At 46.1% G+C, this 18,604-nt stretch overlaps 1 protein-coding gene and 1 pseudogene across 2 annotated transcripts in view; one reads left to right on the top strand and one right to left on the bottom strand.

Moving 5' to 3' along the window:
- The window catches only part of PPP6R2 (protein phosphatase 6 regulatory subunit 2), a 76,181-nt gene extending 61,764 nt beyond the window's left edge, over window positions 1-14,417 (bottom strand). The window contains exon 1 of one of the 2 annotated variants that reach the window (XM_067010525.1): window positions 14,214-14,417. The gene's annotated coding sequence lies outside the window, so the exon portion shown is untranslated. The remainder of the gene's footprint in view (window positions 1-14,213) is intronic. The other variant, XM_059080076.2, reaches the window with a different exon arrangement.
- Window positions 6,261-6,572, top strand: LOC131766160 (ATP synthase subunit g, mitochondrial pseudogene; annotated as a pseudogene).
- Window positions 14,418-18,604: the final 4,187 nt, after the last annotated feature.

The raw sequence follows: 18,604 nt of genomic DNA, 5'->3' as shown, positions 1-18,604 counted from the left end.
ACCAGGTGGGGTCCAGCAGTCCCCCGAGGTGAAGAAACAGCACTGAGAGTCCAGGAAGGCCAAGGCGCTAGGGTCCACAGGCAGAGCACTGGAAGGGACAGAGCTGTAGACAGCACTGAGGATCCTGGCTCCAGCCAGGTAATGATCAACGGAAGTGTGTAAGAGAGGCATCCAAGCCAGGGATTAGTGGGAACCACCCTCCAAGTTCACACGGGGCCAAGGAGAGTTACTCTTCCTCCTCATCACAGTGGAAAATTTCCTAATTTCGGGGCACTGGACAAAGTACTCAGAAGACTTTTGCCTCAGTGGTGGGGCAAAGTGACTCAACACTGGACTCAACATTACTCTGGTCCCACCTAAAAGCCTAAAAGCCAGACCCACAGAATCAAACTGTTTCTGAGTAATTTAACAACATTCCAGAACGAAGGTCAAGAATATTTATAGAAATACAAAAATACCCAGCATCCAACAAGATAAAAGTCAGAGTGTCTTGGCATCCAATCAAAAATGACCAGACATGCAAGGAAGCAGGAAAACACAAACCATAATCAACCTAGAAATGACACAGATGATAAAATTAATAGACAAGGACATTTACGCAGTTGTTGTAACCGTATTCCGCATGTTCAAAAACCTAGAGGAAATATTAGACGTGTTAGAGACATGAAAGATATACGAAGACCCAAACAAAATCATAAATATACTCTTAATCCCAAAAAAAGGCAGAAAAAGAGGAAAAGGGAACAGAGAGCACACTGCCAGCCTCGACACCAGGCCACGTTAAGTGGGGCCACCACTCGACACAGTCTCAGTTCTCCTTCCTCGTCCCCACCCACCTCCCCAACCACACCAGCACCCACTACTTAAGTATGCTGCGAGTCTCTCACAGCTGGCGCCTTGGCACATGGGTCCTCTCTGCCTGGAACATCCTTCATCACACCTTCCTACTCGGCGAATTCCTGTCTGCTCCTCAAGTCCGAAATTCTCCGAAAACCACTTCTGTCAGGTCACTGAGTCCTTCCTCAGTGCTCTCACGAGAGCACTTCCAGAGAATCAACACACTATAATCATCTAGCTTTACATATTTTTATTTATTCTGAATTATGAAAAAATTTAAAATATAAAAAGGTCCAGAAAAGAATATAACAAATATCCATGTACTGAGATTTAATAAATGTTAACATTTGCTCACATATGCCACCTACTTAAAAAACAAATAAATTGTTTCTAATATACTGAGGAATTGACAACCTATTCAACTCCCTTCCTCCACAGAGATAATCATTAACTTGCAGTATCCATAATTTCATTCTTTTACTACTTACATAACTATAAGTAATGCATTATTTTAAGAGTATATTTAGTGCCACATCTTCTTTATCCATTCATCTGTTGGTGGACACTTATGAATGGATAAAGAAGATGTGGCACATATATACAATGGAATATTACTCAGCCATAAAAAGAAATGAAACTGAGTTATTTGTAATGAGGTGGATAGACCTGGAGTCTGTCATACAGAGTGAAGTAAGTCAGAAGGAGAAAAACAAATACCGTATGCTAACACATATATATGGAATCTAAGAAAAAAACATGTCATGAAGAGATTAGTGGTAGGACTGGAATAAAACACAGACCTACTAGAGCATGGACTTGAGGATATGGGGAGGGGGAAGGGTAAGCTGTGACAACGTGAGAGTGGCAGGGACATATACACACTACCAAAAGTAAATTAGATAGCTAGTGGGAAGCTGCTGCATAGCACAGGGAGTTCACCTCTGTGCTTTGTGACCACCTAGAGGGGTGGGAGGGAGGGTGATGCAAGAGGGAAGAGATATGGGAACATATGTATATGTATAACTGATTCACTTTGTTGTAAAGGAGAAACTAACACACTATTGTAAAACAGTTATACTCAAATAAAGATGTTAAAAATTAAAAAAAAAATTTTTTTTTTAAGTATATTTAGGACTTCCCTGGTGGCACAGTGGTTAAGAATCCACCTGCCAACGCAGGGGACACAGGTTCAAGCCCTGGTCAGGAAGATCCCACATGCCACGGAGCAACTAAGCCCATGCACCACAACTACTACTGAGCCTGTGCTCCAGAGCCCGCATGCCACAACTACTGAAGCCCGCATGCCTAGAGCCTGTGCTCCACAACAAGAGAAGCCACCACAATGAAAAGCCTGTGCACCGCAACAGAGTTGCCCCTGCTCGACACAACTAGAGAAAGCCCACGTGCAGCAACGAAGACCCAACACAGCCAAAATAAATAAATAAATTAATTTTTAAAAATAAAAACAAGTATTTGGAGGCACCGGAGACCAATCAAGAACATGCAGAAACTGGAGGGAACACAATCACTGGAAGAAGGAGAGCAAGGAGGAAAGAGGCCAGAGTTCAGGGCTACCAGCATGGCTGAAAATCGAACAGGAAAATCAGAAGAGAAGGGAGCCCCTCAAACCTACATTAAATTCCTCCCAAATCCTTGGCTGACTCCTAAACAGCAAGTGGTGGGATGAGACACCAAGAAACCAAGCAGAAAAATAAGTCAAACTCAAAGAAATAGAGAGTAGAAAAGAGGCTGGGGGGTGCAGGGAGAGGTTGGTAAAAGGGAGCAAGCTATAAGATGAACAAGGTCTGAGGATGGGATATAAGAATATGGTGACTACGGTTAATAACAATGCACTGAAATTTGCTAAGATGAAACTTAATTTTCTCACCAAATGTATATGTGTAGATATATATATATATATATATATATATAGCTCTAGCTGTGACAATTAAGTAGTTAATTGTATACTTGCATCAAATCATCACAATATACTTTAAATATCTGAAAACAGCTATGTGAGGTGAAAGAGCTGAGCCAAGACTCAGCAGCCGTCCAGCACAGTGGAGACAGACTCTGGAGTTTAAGTTCTGCCAAACTAGAAGGGTTTTCTATTAAAACCCCAGAAAGGCCATGTCTTAGGAGTAAAAACCATGTTCCAGAATTAAAACCTATGCCCTAAAACTTAGTACAAAGCCAAAACAGATCTACCCTAGAAAAGCTCCTACAGGATGGAGATCATCTTCCAGTCATTTAACAGTCTGCCCTAACAAAACTCAACACTCTTTAAGGAAAGATAACCTAAAACAGAGTTTCTAGAGTATACTACCTACAGTGTCCATTTTGCAATAAAAAATTATTACATGTGCAAAGAAGAAAAATATTACCCTGAATCAAGAGAAAAAACAATCTACAGGAACCAAAAATGACCATACGTTGGAACTGGCAGGTGAAATTGTCAAAACAGCAATTATAAATATTTTTTTAAATTTTAGGAAAAGGGAACGGAAGAAATGAACAGGTGTTAGCAAGGAAATACAAACTTGAAAGAAGAACCAAAAGGAAATTCTGGAACTGAAAAATACAATACCTGAAATTAAACTGTCACTGGATGGAATTAATAACCAAATGAGCACAAAGAAAAGCAGGGAATCTGAAAATAGATGAAAAGAAAATATACAAATGTAAACAAAAAGAGAAAGAAGAATTCTGAAAATACCAACACATTCGAAACCTGTGGGACAACATCAAACAATCTAAAATAGTTATCATTGGAGGGACTTCCCTGGTGGCCCAGTGGGTAAGACTCCACATTCCTAATGCAGGGGGCCCAGGTTCAATCCCTGGTTGGGGAACTAGATCCTACATGCATGCCACAATTAAGAGTTTGAATGCTGTAACTAAGAGTCCGCATGCTGCAACTAAAAAACAAAAAAAAATTCCTGTGTGCTGCAACTAAGACCCAGAGCAGCCTAAATAAATAAATAAATATTAAAATAAAATAAAATATATATCACTGGAGTCCCGAGAGAAGACAGATGATGAGGCAAAATAATTATTTAAGAGGCAATGGCCAAAAAGTTTCCAAAGTTGATTAAATACATCAACCCACAGATCCAAGAAAGATAAATACAAAAACAGCACACCTAGAAGATTATAGCCAAATTGAAGAAAAGTTTTTAATAAAGAATTTATTTAATAAAAATAAATATACATCTTAAACACAGCAGGAAAAAGTGTATCACGTAAACAAAAGTAAGAATGATAGCTGATTCCTCATCAGAAACAACAGAAACTGAAAGACAACAGAATAACTTTTTCAAAGTGCTGGGAAAAAAAGCTGTCAACTTAGAATTATCCAGCAAAAATATCCTTCAAAACTGAAGGGTAAATAAAGACTTTTTCAGACAAACAAAAGTTGAGTGATTCTGTCCCCAGTATACCCACAACATACAAAATACTTAAAGAAGTGCTTCAAGCCAAAGGAATATGATCCCATACAGAAATCCAATCTACAAAAAGAAATGAAGACCTTCCCAACTCATTCTCTGGGGCCAGTAGTACCCTGATACCAAAACAAAATATATCATACGGGAGGGACTTCCCTGGTGGCGCAGTGGTTAAGAATCCGCCTGCCAACACAGGTTCAAGCCCTAGTCCAGGAAGATCCCACATGCCCCGGAGCAGCTAAGCCCGTGCGCCACAACTACTGAGCCTGTGCTCTAGAGCCCACGAGCCACAACTACTGAGCCCGTGTGCCACAACTACTGAAGCCCACGTGCCTAGAGCCTGTGCTCCACAACAAGAGAAGCCACCGACAGTAATGAGAAGAAGCCCGCGCACCACAACGAGGAGTAGCCCCCACTCGCCACAACTAGAGAAAGCCCGCACACAGCAACAAAGACCCAACACAGCCAAAAATAAATTGAAAAAAAATTTTTTAAGATATCACATGGGGAAAAAAGGTCATACACAAATATCTCATGAATATATATGATATATGCAAAAATTCTTAACAAAACACTAGTCAACCAAATCCAGCCACTTTGTTTTGTTTTGTTTTTTGGCTCTGCCACACAGCATGTGGGATCTCAGTTCCCTGACCAGGGATTGAACCCGTGCCCCCAGCAAAGGAAGCGCGGAGCCCTAACCACTGGACTGCCAGGGAATTCCCACCAGCCACATTTAAAAAGGATTATACACCCCACACTAAGGGGATTTATCCTAAGAATGCAAAGTTGCTTTAACATCTGAAAATTAATTAATACAACACATCACATTGATAGGATAAAGGACAGAAACCAAATAATCATCCCAACAAATGGAGAAAAGGCATTTGACAAACTCCAACACCCCTTCATGGTAAAAACTTTCCATAAAATAGAACCAGAAAGCAACCCCCTCAACCAATGAAGACCCACTATCACCACTTCCATTCAACATTATATTAGAGGTTCTAGCTGGTACTAGAAAGAAAAACAAATAAAAGGCATAATTGGAAAGAAAAAGTAAAACTGTCTTTATTTACAGATGATATGATTATATAGATAGAAAACACAAAGGAATATACAAACCTACCATGGGAACTGATAAGTGAATTGAGCAAAGTTGCAAGATACACGATAAGTATACATAAACCAACTGTGTTTTTGTACATTAACTAGTTGAGGGACTTCCCTGGTGGTCCAGTGGGCAAGACTCTGAGCTCCCAATGCAGGGGGCCCGGGTTTGATCCCTGGTCAGGGAACTAGATCCCTCATGCATGCCACAGCTAAGAATCCACATGCCGCAACTAAGAAGCCCACATGCTGCAACTAAAAGATCCCGCATTTCACAACTAAGATCTCACGTGCCACAGTTAAGACCCAGTGCAGCCAAGATAAAATAAATATTTTAAAAACTACTTATTAAAAAAACAAGTAGTTGAAAAACAATATAAAAATATTTAAAATAACATCAAAAATAGCAAATACCTACAAACATACTTAATGAAAAAAGTGTACTTTTTACACTGAAAATTACAAAACATTGCTGAGAAAAATTAAGGAAAATTTAAATAAATGGAGAGATATATCATTTGCACAGAAGACTCACCAGTTAATAACTCAATTCTAAAACTGATCTATAGGGCTTCCCTGGTGGCGCAGTGGTTGAGAATCCGCCTGCCGATGCAAGGGACACGGGCTCGTGCCCCGGTCCGGGAAGATCCCACGTGCCACGGAGCGGCTGGGCCCGTGAGCCAGGGCCGCTGAGCCTGCGCGTCTGGAGCCTGTGCTCCGCAAGGGAGAGGCCACAACAGTGAGAGACCCGCGTACCGCAAAAAAAAATAATAAAAATAAATAAATAAATAAATAAAATAAAACTGATCTATAGATTCAATGTAATCCCAACCACAGTCGGTGCGACAGGCTTTCCGTCCTAGAACCATGGCCCAGTTTGTCTGTAACCTCGCGGAGAAGGCCCCGGCGCTGGTCAGCACTGCTTTGACTTACTCGAAGCCTCGACTGGCCACATTTTAGCACTATGCCAAGGTTGAGCTGGTTCCTCCAACCCCTGCTGAGATCCCTACAGCTATTCAGAGCTTGAAAAAAATTATCAATAGTGCTCAAACTGGTAGCTTCAAACAGCTCACAGTTAAGGAAGCTCTACCGAATGGTTTGGTGGCCACTGAAGTGTGGATGTGGTTTTATGTTGGCGAGATCATAGGCAAGCATGGCATCATTGGCTATAATGTTTGAAGACCAATCTTTGCTTTGTTATTTGTGTGTCCTTGGACCATGTGTGAGCAGACTGCTATTTGAATAAAATAAGACAATGTGTCAAAATCAGTGTTTTCTCTGTCAAGCACTACATGGAAGGTCACAATTTCTCTTGATATTAAGTTGGGTTGTCTTTTGCTTTAATACATTAATACAGCTCTAAATGCATGTCTTTGCTTAGCCTGTAATCAGAAAGGATAGATATGGGAAGAAGTGTTTTTTTTTTTTTTCCCGGTACGCGGGCCTTTCACTGCTGTGGCCTCTCCCATTACAGAGCACAGGCTCGGGACGAGCAGACTCAGCAGTCATGGCTCATGGGCCTAGCTGCTCCGCAGCATGTGGGATCTTCCCAGATGAGGGCACGAACCCGTGTCCTCTGCATTGGCAGGCGGAGTCTCAACCACAGCGCCACCAGGGAAGCCCCCAGAAAGGATAGATATGAATATACCAACCTGGTACACATATATATGAGGATAGCATTTTACTTTGAAGGCTTGAAATAAATGATATTTAAGCTTAATTTTAGAAAAGTTGGGGAAAGGCTTTGAGAAAACAAGAACTTGTTCCAGTAGGAGAAAAATAATACCATGTGCCAAACATGGTATATACTAGTTAGATCACCTAGTATAAGAATACAATTTGGACTGTTTTTCTTTGCTAAACTCAGAGAAAGACTCCTTGGACAACAGCTGTGTCTGTAAATGTAGGGGTACTTTTTGTCAATTTGAATATAGCTTCCCCAAAGGAGACCAGCCGGGTGATATTCTGTGTGTCTTTGTAACATCTTTAACACTAGGACAGAGAATGAAAGCAATGACCTATATTTTCAATCTAATTTTGATATGTTATTAATCTTTTTTTTAAGGACCTATCTTTACAAAAATAAAATATCCTACAGATGTTTAACAGGATTATAGTTTAGTAGCATCCATGGGTCAAAACAGTATATTATGTCCTGAAATAAATACAAGTGATTGGTTAAAAAAAAATGTAATCCCAACCAAACTCCCAGCAAAAATTCCTATCCAAATTGCAGAGCTTATTCTAGAACTGGCAAGATAATTTTGAAGAGGAATAAAGGTGAAGGTCTCACACTACCTGATTTCCAGACTGACCATAAAATTACAGACATTAAGACAGTATGGTGTTGGCACAGGACAGAAATACAGACCAATGGAACATAACAGAAAGCCCAGAAATAAGCCTGCATACACATGTTCAATTAATTTATAACGAAGGCTCCCATGCAATTTAAAGGAGGAAAAAGAGTTCTCAACAAACGATGCTAGAATGATTGTATAACTCACCTCACACAAAAAAATCATGCAAGATAGATCATTCATAAAGGAGATCAGTATTTGCTTGGATGTGGAGGGGCAAAAAAGGGTGGGAAGGAGGGATCCAAAGGGGCATTAGGAAATTTGAGAAATGATGGATACATTCCCTATCTTGACTGTGGTGATGATTTCACAGGTGTACACATGTCAAAACTTATCAAATTTTATACTTTCAATATGTGTTGTTTATTGTATATCATTTGTATCTCAAAAAAGCTGTTTAAAAGAAAAAGAGCAGGACTTCCCTGGTGGTCCAGTGGTTAAGATCCCATGCCCCCAATGCAGGGGGGCTGGGTTTGATCCCTGGTCAGAGAATTAGATTCTGCATGCCGCAGCCAAATAAATAAATAAATACAAGACCTGGAGCAGCCAAATAAATAAATACAAAAATAAATAAATAAATAAATATTTTTTTAAAACATAAAAGAAAAAGAGGAATCATAAACCTGAATACAAAAGCAACCACTATAAAGCTTCTACAAAGACAAAACACTGGACAGTGTCTTCTCAATTCTGGTACAGGCACAATTGTCTTACAACACATAAAAAACGTAAAAATAAAATATTGACCAATTTTGACTTCATCCAAATTAAAGTTTTCTGCTCGTAAAAAAATACCATTGGGGGGACTTCCCTGTTGGTGCAGTGGTTAAGAATCCGCCTGCCAATGCTGGGGACACAGGTTCGATCCCTGGTCCAGGAAGATCCCGCATACTGTGGAGCAACTAAGCCCGTGTGCCACAACTACGGAGCCTGCACTCTAGAGCCTGCAAGTCACAACTACTGAGCCCACATGCCACAACTACTGAAGCTCACACATTTTAGGGCCCACGTGCCGCAACTACTGAGCCCGCATGCTGCAACTACTGAAGCCTGCATGCCTAGGTCCTGTGCTCTGCAACAAAAGCCACCGCAATGAGGCAATGAGAAGCCCATGCACTGCAACAAAGAGGAGCCCCCACCCGCCGCAACTAGAGAAAGCCTGTGTGTGGCAACAAAGACCCAACATGGCCAAAAATAAATTTTAAAAAAAAAAAAAAAAAAAAAAAGAGGGCTTCCCTGGTGGCGCAGCGGTTGAGAATCCGCCTGCCGATGCAAGAGACACGGGTTCGTGCCCCGGTCCAGGAAGATCCCACATGCCACAGAGCGGCTGGGCCCGTGAGCCATGTCCGCGGAGCCTGTGCATCCGGAGCCTGTGCTCCGCAACAGGAGAGGCCACAACAGTGAGAGGCCTGCGTACCACAAAAAAAAAAAAAAAAAAAAGATACCTTTAAGAAACAAATAGGCAAACCACAAAATAGGAAACAACATTCACCCCTCACTTCCTCTCCTCCTCCCACTCCTTCATTGTATATGTATGTACATACACACAAATATCATAAACGACTTACAACCAGAATACTTTTTTGAATTCCTAAAACTGAATAATAAAGGACAATCCTACAAAAAGTGGACAAAAGACCTGACGCTTCACAAGAGAGACACAAATGGTCAAAAAGCATATGAGGGCTTCCCTGGTGGAGCAGTGGTTGAGAGTCCGCCTGCCAGTGCAGGGGACGTGGGTTCGTGCCCTGGTCCGGGAAGATCCCACATGCCGCGGAGTGGCTAGGCTCGTGAGCCATGGCCGCTGAGCCTGCGCATCCGAAGCCTGTGCTCCGCAACGGGAGAGGCCACAGCAATGAGAGGCCCGCGTACCACACACACAAAAAAAGCATATGAAAAGTTGCTCACCATTGTTATTAAAACCATAATGAAATACCACTACCACCTGAATTAAAATTAAAAAGACTAACAATATCAAGAGTCGGTATGCATGTGGAGAAACTAGAACTCTCATACATTACTGATGGGAGTATGAAATGGTACCAGTTTGGAAAACTGTTTAGCATTTTTTGTTTTGTTTTGTTTTTTAAATTTATTTGGCTGCACTGGGCCTCTGTTGTTGTGCATGGGGCTTCTCTAGTTGTGGTGAGCAGGGGCTACTCTTCATTGTGGTGTGCAGGCTTCATTGTGGTGGCTTCTCTTGTTGCGGAGCATGGGCTCTAAGTGCGCAGGCCTCAGCAATCGTGGCACATGGGCTCAGCAGTTGTGGCTCTTGGGCTCTAGAGCACAGGCTTAGTAGTGGCGCATGGGCTTAGTTGCTCCTTGGCATGTGGGAATCTTCCCAGACCAGGGCTTGAACCCATGTCCCCTGCATTGGCAGGAAGATTCTTAACCACTGTGCCACCAGGGAAGTCCTTGTTTGGCATTTTCTAAAAACAAATTAAACATATATCTATACTATGACCCAGCAATTCCACTCCTAGATATTTACTCAAAAGATATAACACATGTCCACAAAAGTAAGTACAATAAACTCAGTGACTTTACTCACAACAGTTAAAAAGTGAAAGCAACCCAAATGTCAATCAATAAGAAAAATATTTTCACACAAAGGAATACTACTCAAACTATAAAACTATAAAACTATAGACACAGGCATCAAAATCAATAAATTTCAAAAACATCATCTGAGCAAAAGAAGACAGACACAAAAGAGCATATATTTTATGACTCCATTTACATGACGTTCAAAGACGTGCAAAATTAATCTGTAAAAATAGAAATCAGAACAATTGTTGCCTTGCGATTTTGAAGGATGGCTTTAATACCTGAAAAGGGACACAAAGAAAAACTTTTAGGGATGACAGAAATGTTCTATATCTTGACATGAGTGATGGACACACGGGTGAATACATTTGTTAAAATTTATCAACCTTATATACTTAGGATCTGTACTTTGCATTGGGTGTAAAATACTCTTCAATAATTTTTAAATGGTGGAATATTTTTAAAGAAATAAAAGATTGCACATTCTGTGTTAAAAAGAGAGCTGCTTGCTGTATATGGACATGACATGATTTCCAAGAGGAAGAGGACAGCTGATGGACAGGGTGAGGATGATACACATTTTGGTGTCCTTTGAATTTTATGCTGAGTTCAGATTACCATGTGCATAACCACCCCCTGGAGTCTGACCACGTGAGTTGAGCCCCGGCCCTCCCATTTATTTACCGCTACCCTTGGCTACGTTACTTGTTTGTGCCTCAGTGTTCTCACATGAATATTAACAGGAATATTAAGAGTAACGACCTCATTAACTTTTTTAAAAAAATTAAATGGACTTCTCTGGCAGTCCAGTGGTTAAGGCTCTGGGCTTCCAATGCAGCAGGTGCAGGTTCGATCCCTGGTCAGGGAACTAAGATCCCACATGCCGCATGGCATGGCCAGAAAAAAAAAAAAAGAATTAAATGATCACTGGGTTAGATGTCAAAATATAGAATTTAGCACTGGTTTTCACTCTCTGGTCTATAGTAAATTCTGCACAAGTCACGTACTCACTTTATGTCAAATGTTATGTCTCATGAAAATACAAAGCTAACAAAAGGTAAAGCACTTTGTTTAAAAAAAAAAATCAGTAATTCCCTGGCTGTCCGGTGGTTAAGACTTGGACTTTCACTGCCATGGACCCAGTTTCCATCCCTGGTCAGGGAACTGAGATATCACAAGCTGCGGTGTGGCCAAAAAAAAAAAAAAAAAAAGTAAAAAAGATTAAATGAGGCGCTTATTTTTTTAATGAGGTACTTTAAAAAGTGGCTGGGCTTGTTTTCCTAAATGAAGTTCTAATGCAACACATACGTGGCATGAACACCAAAGTGCCTAAAACATAATCGATTACCATTATTATTCAAAAACGTAAAAACGGTACTTTAAAAGTTAGCCTTTGGGGCTTCCCTAGTGGCGCAGTGGTTGAGAGTCCGCCTGCCGATGCAGGAGACACGGGTTCATACCCCGGTCTGGAAAGATTCCACATGCCGCGGAGCGGCTAGGCCCGTGAGCCACAACTGCTGAGCCTGTGCGTCTGGAGCCTGTGCTCTGCAACGGGAGAGGCCACAACAGTGAGAGGCCTGCGTATCGCAAAAAAAAAAAAAAAAAAGTTAGCCTTTTCCTTAACGAAAAAAAAAGGGGAGGAGAGGCTTTAATCAGCCAGCCTGGGATGCAAATCCTGGCTCTATCACCTGTTTGTTGTATATCTTAGTTTCTTCATCTATAAAACAGGAAAATAATAGTTCCTATACCCTAGGGTTCCTGTGAGGATTAAATGAAATAATTCGTATTAAGCATTTAAGACAGCAGCACACAATAAATGATCAAAGTGTTCTGCTGCGTGTGTGTGCAAATAAATAGCCATTTCCTAGGCTTCAAACATTATCCTGTGCTTAAGTCGTATACCTGCAGCCTGACCTCTCCACTGGGCTCCAGATTCTTCTGCAAGATTCCTTCTCCCTAACGACCCTTTAACTTGTCAGACTTCTCCCACTACTTTCAGCCACAAGAAAGCCTTGTTTTCTGCCTCCAACCTAAAACAACTCCCCTGCAACTGCCACCACCACCCCCAGCTTCCCCATCCACCCATCCAAAGTGCCCTAGTCCACCCATGTACGCCATCAATAAGCCTAGAAATCATCCCGAGTCCTCTCTTTCCCTCACACCTCTCTCATACTCCATCAGCACACCCCAATAGCTCTACCTCCAAAATCACTCCCTCAGTCGTCACCAAGGTCTAAACCACAAACACACTCACTCCCAATGCCTTGTCTCTCCCCCTCTTATTCATGTGTTGATGGCCCTCCCCAACTAAATCTCCAGCCCGGGTCCCTCAAACTCAGACTCAACAGCCTGCAAGGAACAGCATGATTGGAAGGCCAATGCCCTAACCAAGGCTCTTGTGTGTCTCCCCCTTACCCTGGCCACATATCAGTATTACCTAGGTTCCTGGAGGTCCACCTCAGGGCCTTTGCATGTGCTGCCCCCTCGGTCTAGAAGTCTCTGTCCCCCACTCTTCTCATAGCCAGCTGCTTCTTGCCTTCCAGAGCTTAGCTGACGTGACAGTTTGAGATGCCAAAAGGGAAGAGAAGCCAGAAAGGAAGGGACATGAAGAAGACGTGAACAGCTGAGAGTGCCAGTGAGGGCCTGGGCACTGAGAGGCCAAGGGCATGGCAGGAAGAGGCCATGGGGGGGGGGTGACAGGTGGGTGAAAGAGTAACAGGCTGGAAAAGGCCCTAAGGACAAGACAGGTCGGTACAGGGACAAAATGGGGGAGAGGGTAGAGTGAAATGCAGGAACTAAGCAGAAGTGACAGACAGAACGAGCTGGTGGTGACAGGGCAGGGGATAAGTAGCAAAGTGGGAGCGGTCAGTAACACATGGGTGGATGATGCAGGTAGTTCGGCTGTAAGGACACAAAGCAGGAGTGGGGGTGTGTGGAAGACGTCACAGTGATGGTGGGAGGATATTCAATTGGCCCGTGAAGTACATGGGGGAAGGTGACAGGTGTGAAGGGAAGAGGTGATGGAGATGAAGGAAGAAATGGGGCCATGAGGGGTAAGGAGGTGACAGAACGGGGGCAGGTGACTGGAGACACATAGGGACAGTAGCAGAGAGAGGCGCCAGTGAGTGGATAAGGGGACAGATGACAGCGGGCAGTGGGGAGGGGAGAGCCCACATGGACAGGCAGGAGACCGGCCCCCCGGAGGGCACTGCAGGGGGCAGCACTGACAGGTGGATCAGGGCGCCGAGGAAGGGTCCCTAACAGCGAGGCGTGAGGGAGGAAGCAGGGAGGAGGCGAGTGGGGACAGAGACAATCTGATGGGGAATCTCGCCTGGGGGGGCACTGATGTTGGGGCCACTGGCAGCACAGGGGGAGGAAGGACATTAGCGGGAGGTTACTGACAGGGAAGAGGGCACTGGGGGGGGAGTCACTGACGTGGGAGACACTGGCTGGAAGGGCACCACACGTGGGGGTGAACACCGCTTTGGGGGACTCTGAGGGGGTAAAGGAGGCGAGAGGGCACTGACACGGCGCAGTAACGGAGTGGGTCGGTGGACACTGATGGGACGTCACTGGTACGGGTGGACCGTCACGGGAGACACCGGTGGTGGACACTGACACGACGTCACTGTCAGGGGTGGGCACCGTTGTAGAGGACACTGACGGGGCGGGCACTGACATGGGGGAAACTGACCTGGTGGACACCAACCTGGGGGACGCTGACAAGGGTGGGCACGGACAAGGCGAGCATCACGGCAGCAGCGACGGGCGGGGCGAGGACGCTGACAGAGGGGTGGACACTGAGGGGGCAGCGACAGGCAGAGGGTGGACGCCGACATGAGGACACTGACGGGGTGGCCCCTCCGGGCCCGGCCAGCCAGTACCGCCGGCTCTGAGCGGCGGCCGCACTCACCTGCCCCGCGGGCCGGGCGTCGCGGCGGCTCCTCGGAGGCCCGGGTGGAGGCCAGGGCGCGGGCGGAGGCGAAGCCCGGGCGGCCTGGGGCGGGCCGCGCGCACATGGGCCCGGCCGGGCGAGGCGCCCACGGACACGGCGCCTACAGACTCAGCGCGGCGGGCCGGCGGCTCGGGACCGGCTCGCGCCGCGGGCGACGTTCCGGTCACTTCAAAATGGCGGTGGTGGCGGCCGGGCGCGCGCACGCCGGGGCGGGGCCTCGTGCGGGGGCGGGGCCTCGCGCTCGCAGCGGGGCAGGGCCTCGTGCGGGGGCGGGGCCTCGCGCTCGCAGCGGGGCAGGGCCTCTCGGTGGGCGGGGCCGCGCGGGGTGCGGCGGGCGCGGCTTCCTCCGCTGGTCCCTCTGAGGTATCGCAAAATTTCTGCACGAGCGTTAAGTTTTGATGGGATGATGCGTTTGCGGTGATACATTTTTTAACACAACGTCAGCAACAGAATAACCCCTCCGGAGGCCTGAAACGATTTGAGGGTCACACATCTGGGACAGGGGTATCCCTGCTCCCTCGGAGCCTTCCTCTAAGGCTGAAGGCCTCTGCGACTGGGGCAGCTGGGTGTCTCCTGAACTCCTTGGGCACGTGGCGTGGACACGGCCAGAGCAACAGTGAGCAGTGGTCAGCTCTCTGTCCTCTCTACTACCCGGACGGGGAGCGTCGGAGCAGCAGCCACCAGACCAGACCCATGGCTTTTCCAGGTGCCCCCCAGGTTCTTGTAGTATTTTGCACATTAAAATATGTGCCCATTTGGCATTTGTCGAAGTTGTTTGACTCAATCAAACTGATCTCTAAAATGAGAATTGTTATTTCAGGTGGCAGCGTGAACCATGGGAGACGTTGGAAAAAGAAATGGACACGTAAGGAACTTCTGGCTGACGCTCTTGCCAGGCATCCTCTTAACTGCCTCTCGGCTTCCGATGCACTTGGTCGTGGCGGAAACGGATCTGATCCCTGGCCGTGCTGAGCCCTGGGGCAGGGAGAGCGGGAGAGGCTGCGGGAGAGGGTTTGCTCCGGGGCTGCTGGGCGGGCGGGAGGCGCCCGCTTCCCCACGTCCGGCTCCTGCGGAGACAGCGTCCCCTGGACGACTTCCCCAGGCAAACGGCAGGGCAGGTTTCTGGCAAGTTCTGTAGGATGAATTTTCAGGAAGTGGGGATAAAAAAAGCGTCAAGCTTACAACCACGGATAGATTACAAGCCCACAACCACGGATAGATTACAAGCCCTGCAAGCGCAGACCCCACCCCCAAGGCTGGAGGTGCGGTGGGTAGAGCTGCAGAATAGGGGCTCAGGGCTAGGAGTCCAAGTGCTTGAGAGGCATCCACTGGTTGTCCTGCTGTGAGTGCCTGCAGCCCTCATCCTGATCGTGATGTTCTTCTGGGGTCAGCCAGGGCTCCTCCCCTCTCCCACCCCACCCTTGGTTCATCCACACGTCCCTCAACTTCTAACTACAGCCAGCTCTCCTCCTGCAGCCCTGGTCCAGGTTCCTCTCACCTGACTCACAGCAGCAGCCTCCCAACAGGCTCCCTGCTTCTGTCCTGCCACAGTTGCTGGAGGCCAGCTTGTCGCAGTCAGCAGAGCACCCAGTGAAAAGAAGTCCAATCCCATCCCTCCCCCAGGGACTCCCGTGTCACACAGCACGGAAAGCCAGCCCTTGCGGCCACCCACAGGTCCTACACAATTGCGTCTCCTTTGTGCTGTGCCCCTTGTTCATCTAGCTCCAATCAGGAGACCCTCCTGCCGCAGGCCATTGAATGTGCATCCTGTCACACCCTCTAATTGTCCCCATGCTAAATGACCTCCTACATCTTACTCCATTGTCCCCTTCTCCGTGAGGACTTCCCTGGCCTTCCTATTTCAAATCTCAACCCTGCACACATGCATGCACAGACAGACACGCACATGCAAACACATGTATGCACATGGGCACACTCACAGCCCCTTTCCCTGTTTGGTTTTTCCTCCTTGTATCAGTAGTCAGGGTTCAGTGAGGGGACAGAGAGCACACAGTGACTTCAGAGAACGTTTGATATAAAAATTACTGAGGGACTTCCCTGGTGGTGCAGTGGGTAAGACTCCACGCTCCCAGCTTAGGGGGCCCAGGTTCGATCTCTGGTCGAGGAACTAGATCCCACATGCATGCCGCAACCTAGAGTTCACATGCCACAACTAAGGAGCCTGCCTGCCGCAACTAAGACCTGGTGCAACCAAATAAATAATTTTTTTAAATTACTGATAACGGGATTAATTATAAAGGAGTAAAGAACTCTATATTCAAGAAAGGACAAAACATTCCCTGCATAATGCTCCTGGGATCCAGCTCCATTATTGCAGAGCAGGCAAAGAGAAGTGGATTTGGACCTGAGGCAGTAAGTGGAAAATGGGCAGAGTCCGACCTTCTGGAAAGTCAGCTTCTGTATGCAGCCTTTTAAGCATATTTGAACTTCCATACAACAACAAAACAATGCTATATTTTCGCCGAACAAGGTACATCCATCCTTATTGCAAGTGAAGAAATTCTCACTTTCCCCCAAATGAGCATATGTACAGCCCCAGCAGTCATTGTATCTGTCCCTGGCTACATTCATTACTCCTCACATTCTGTCACTGCCCCACTGAATACTCTATTATGCTCTTAAAACTAAATAGTAGGGCTTCCCTGCTGGCGCAGTGGTTAAGAATCCGCCTGCCAATGCAGGGGACATGGGTTCAAGCCCTGGTCCAGGAAGGTCCCACATGCCACGGAGCAACTAAGCCCATGCGCCACAACTACTGAGCCCGCATGCCTAGAGCCCGTGCTCCACAGCAAGGAGAAGCCCCCGCAGTAAGAAGCCCACGCACCGCAACAAAGAGTAGTCCCTGCTCGCCGCAACTAGAGGAAGCCCACGTGCAGCAACAAAGATCCAACGCAGCCAAAAATAAATAACTAAAATAAATTTTTAAAAAAACTAAATAGGGCTTCCCTGGTGGCGCAGTGGTTGGGAGTCCGCCTGCTGATGCAGGGGACGCAGGTTCGCGCCCCGGTCCGGGAAGATACCACATGCCGCAGAGCGTCTGGGCCCGTGGGCCATGGCCACTGAGCGTGCGTACCCGGAGCCTGTGCTCCGCAGCGGGAGAGGCCATAGCGGTGAGAGGCCTGCGTACCGCAAAAAAAAAAAAAAAAAAAAAGTAAATTTGTTATTATTCAGTATAATATATATTCCATCTCACTCAAATTTTTTAAAAAATTGGAGTATATTTGCTTTACAATATTGTGTCAGTTTCTTGCTGTACAGCAAACTGAATCAGCCATACATATACATATATCCCCTCTTTTTTTGGATTTCGTTCCCATTTAGGTCACCACAGAGCATTGAGTAGAGCTCCCTGTGCTATACAGTAGGTTTTCAGTTATCTATTTTATATATAGTAGTGTATATATGTCAATCCCAACTTGTATATTTTTTTAAAATGGAAAGCAGAGGGGACAAAATGGTTAGTTTATATATTACATATGCAAAGAGAAAATGTGCAAAGCTACTACAATCCTTTTCTCTGTAATTGGTCACAAGAAGTAGTTGATAGGTACGGCTCTTTAGAAGAGAACAGTGTTCTCTTCTAAACTGCCTTATAGTGTGCACAGAACAGTTAGAACAAAGCAGGCTGAATTCAGTATTTCTGACACAGAACAACCAAATAAACTAAATTCTATCACTACAAACACCAAATTCAAAATTATTCACCAGTCAATTAGAAAATGTAGAGCTCTGCTATAAAATGAGCGTGCCCCTGAGGCACAATTGGAACCGGAGGAACTGTGGTTCTGTCCTGCTCTTCTCTTCAAGAGCCCCAACGGTGCAGCGGGACACAGACCGGGGCATCAGAAGACTACTGCTCCGGGCTTCCCTGGTGGCGCAGTGGTCGAGAGTCCGCCTGCCGATGCAGGGGACACGGGTTCGTGCCCCGGTCCCGGAAGATCCCACATGCCGCGGAGCGGCTGGGCCCATGAGCCGTGGCCACTGAGCCTGCGCGTCTGGAGCCTGTGCTCCTCAACGGGAGAGGCCACAACAGTGAGAGGCCTGCGTACCGCAAAAAAAAAAAAAAAAAGAAGACTACTGCTCCATAAACCAAATAGGATCAACACAGAACAGTGGGCTTCCCTGGTGGCGCACTGGTTGAGGATCCGCCTGCCGATGCAGGGGACACGGGTTCGGTCCCTGGTCTGGGAGGATCCACATGCTGCAGAGCAACTAAGCCCGTGCGCCACAATTACTGAGCCTGCCCTCTGGAGCCCACAAGCCACAACTACTGAGCCTGCGTGCCACAACTACTGAAGCCCGTGCACCTAGAGCCCGTACTCCACAAT

Source organism: Kogia breviceps, chromosome 12, assembly GCF_026419965.1.
Source record: "Kogia breviceps isolate mKogBre1 chromosome 12, mKogBre1 haplotype 1, whole genome shotgun sequence".
NCBI classification, from domain to species: domain Eukaryota; kingdom Metazoa; phylum Chordata; class Mammalia; order Artiodactyla; family Physeteridae; genus Kogia; species Kogia breviceps.
The sequence above is the reverse complement of the archived record's forward strand: the minus strand, read 5'-3'. Positions and strand labels throughout refer to the sequence as shown.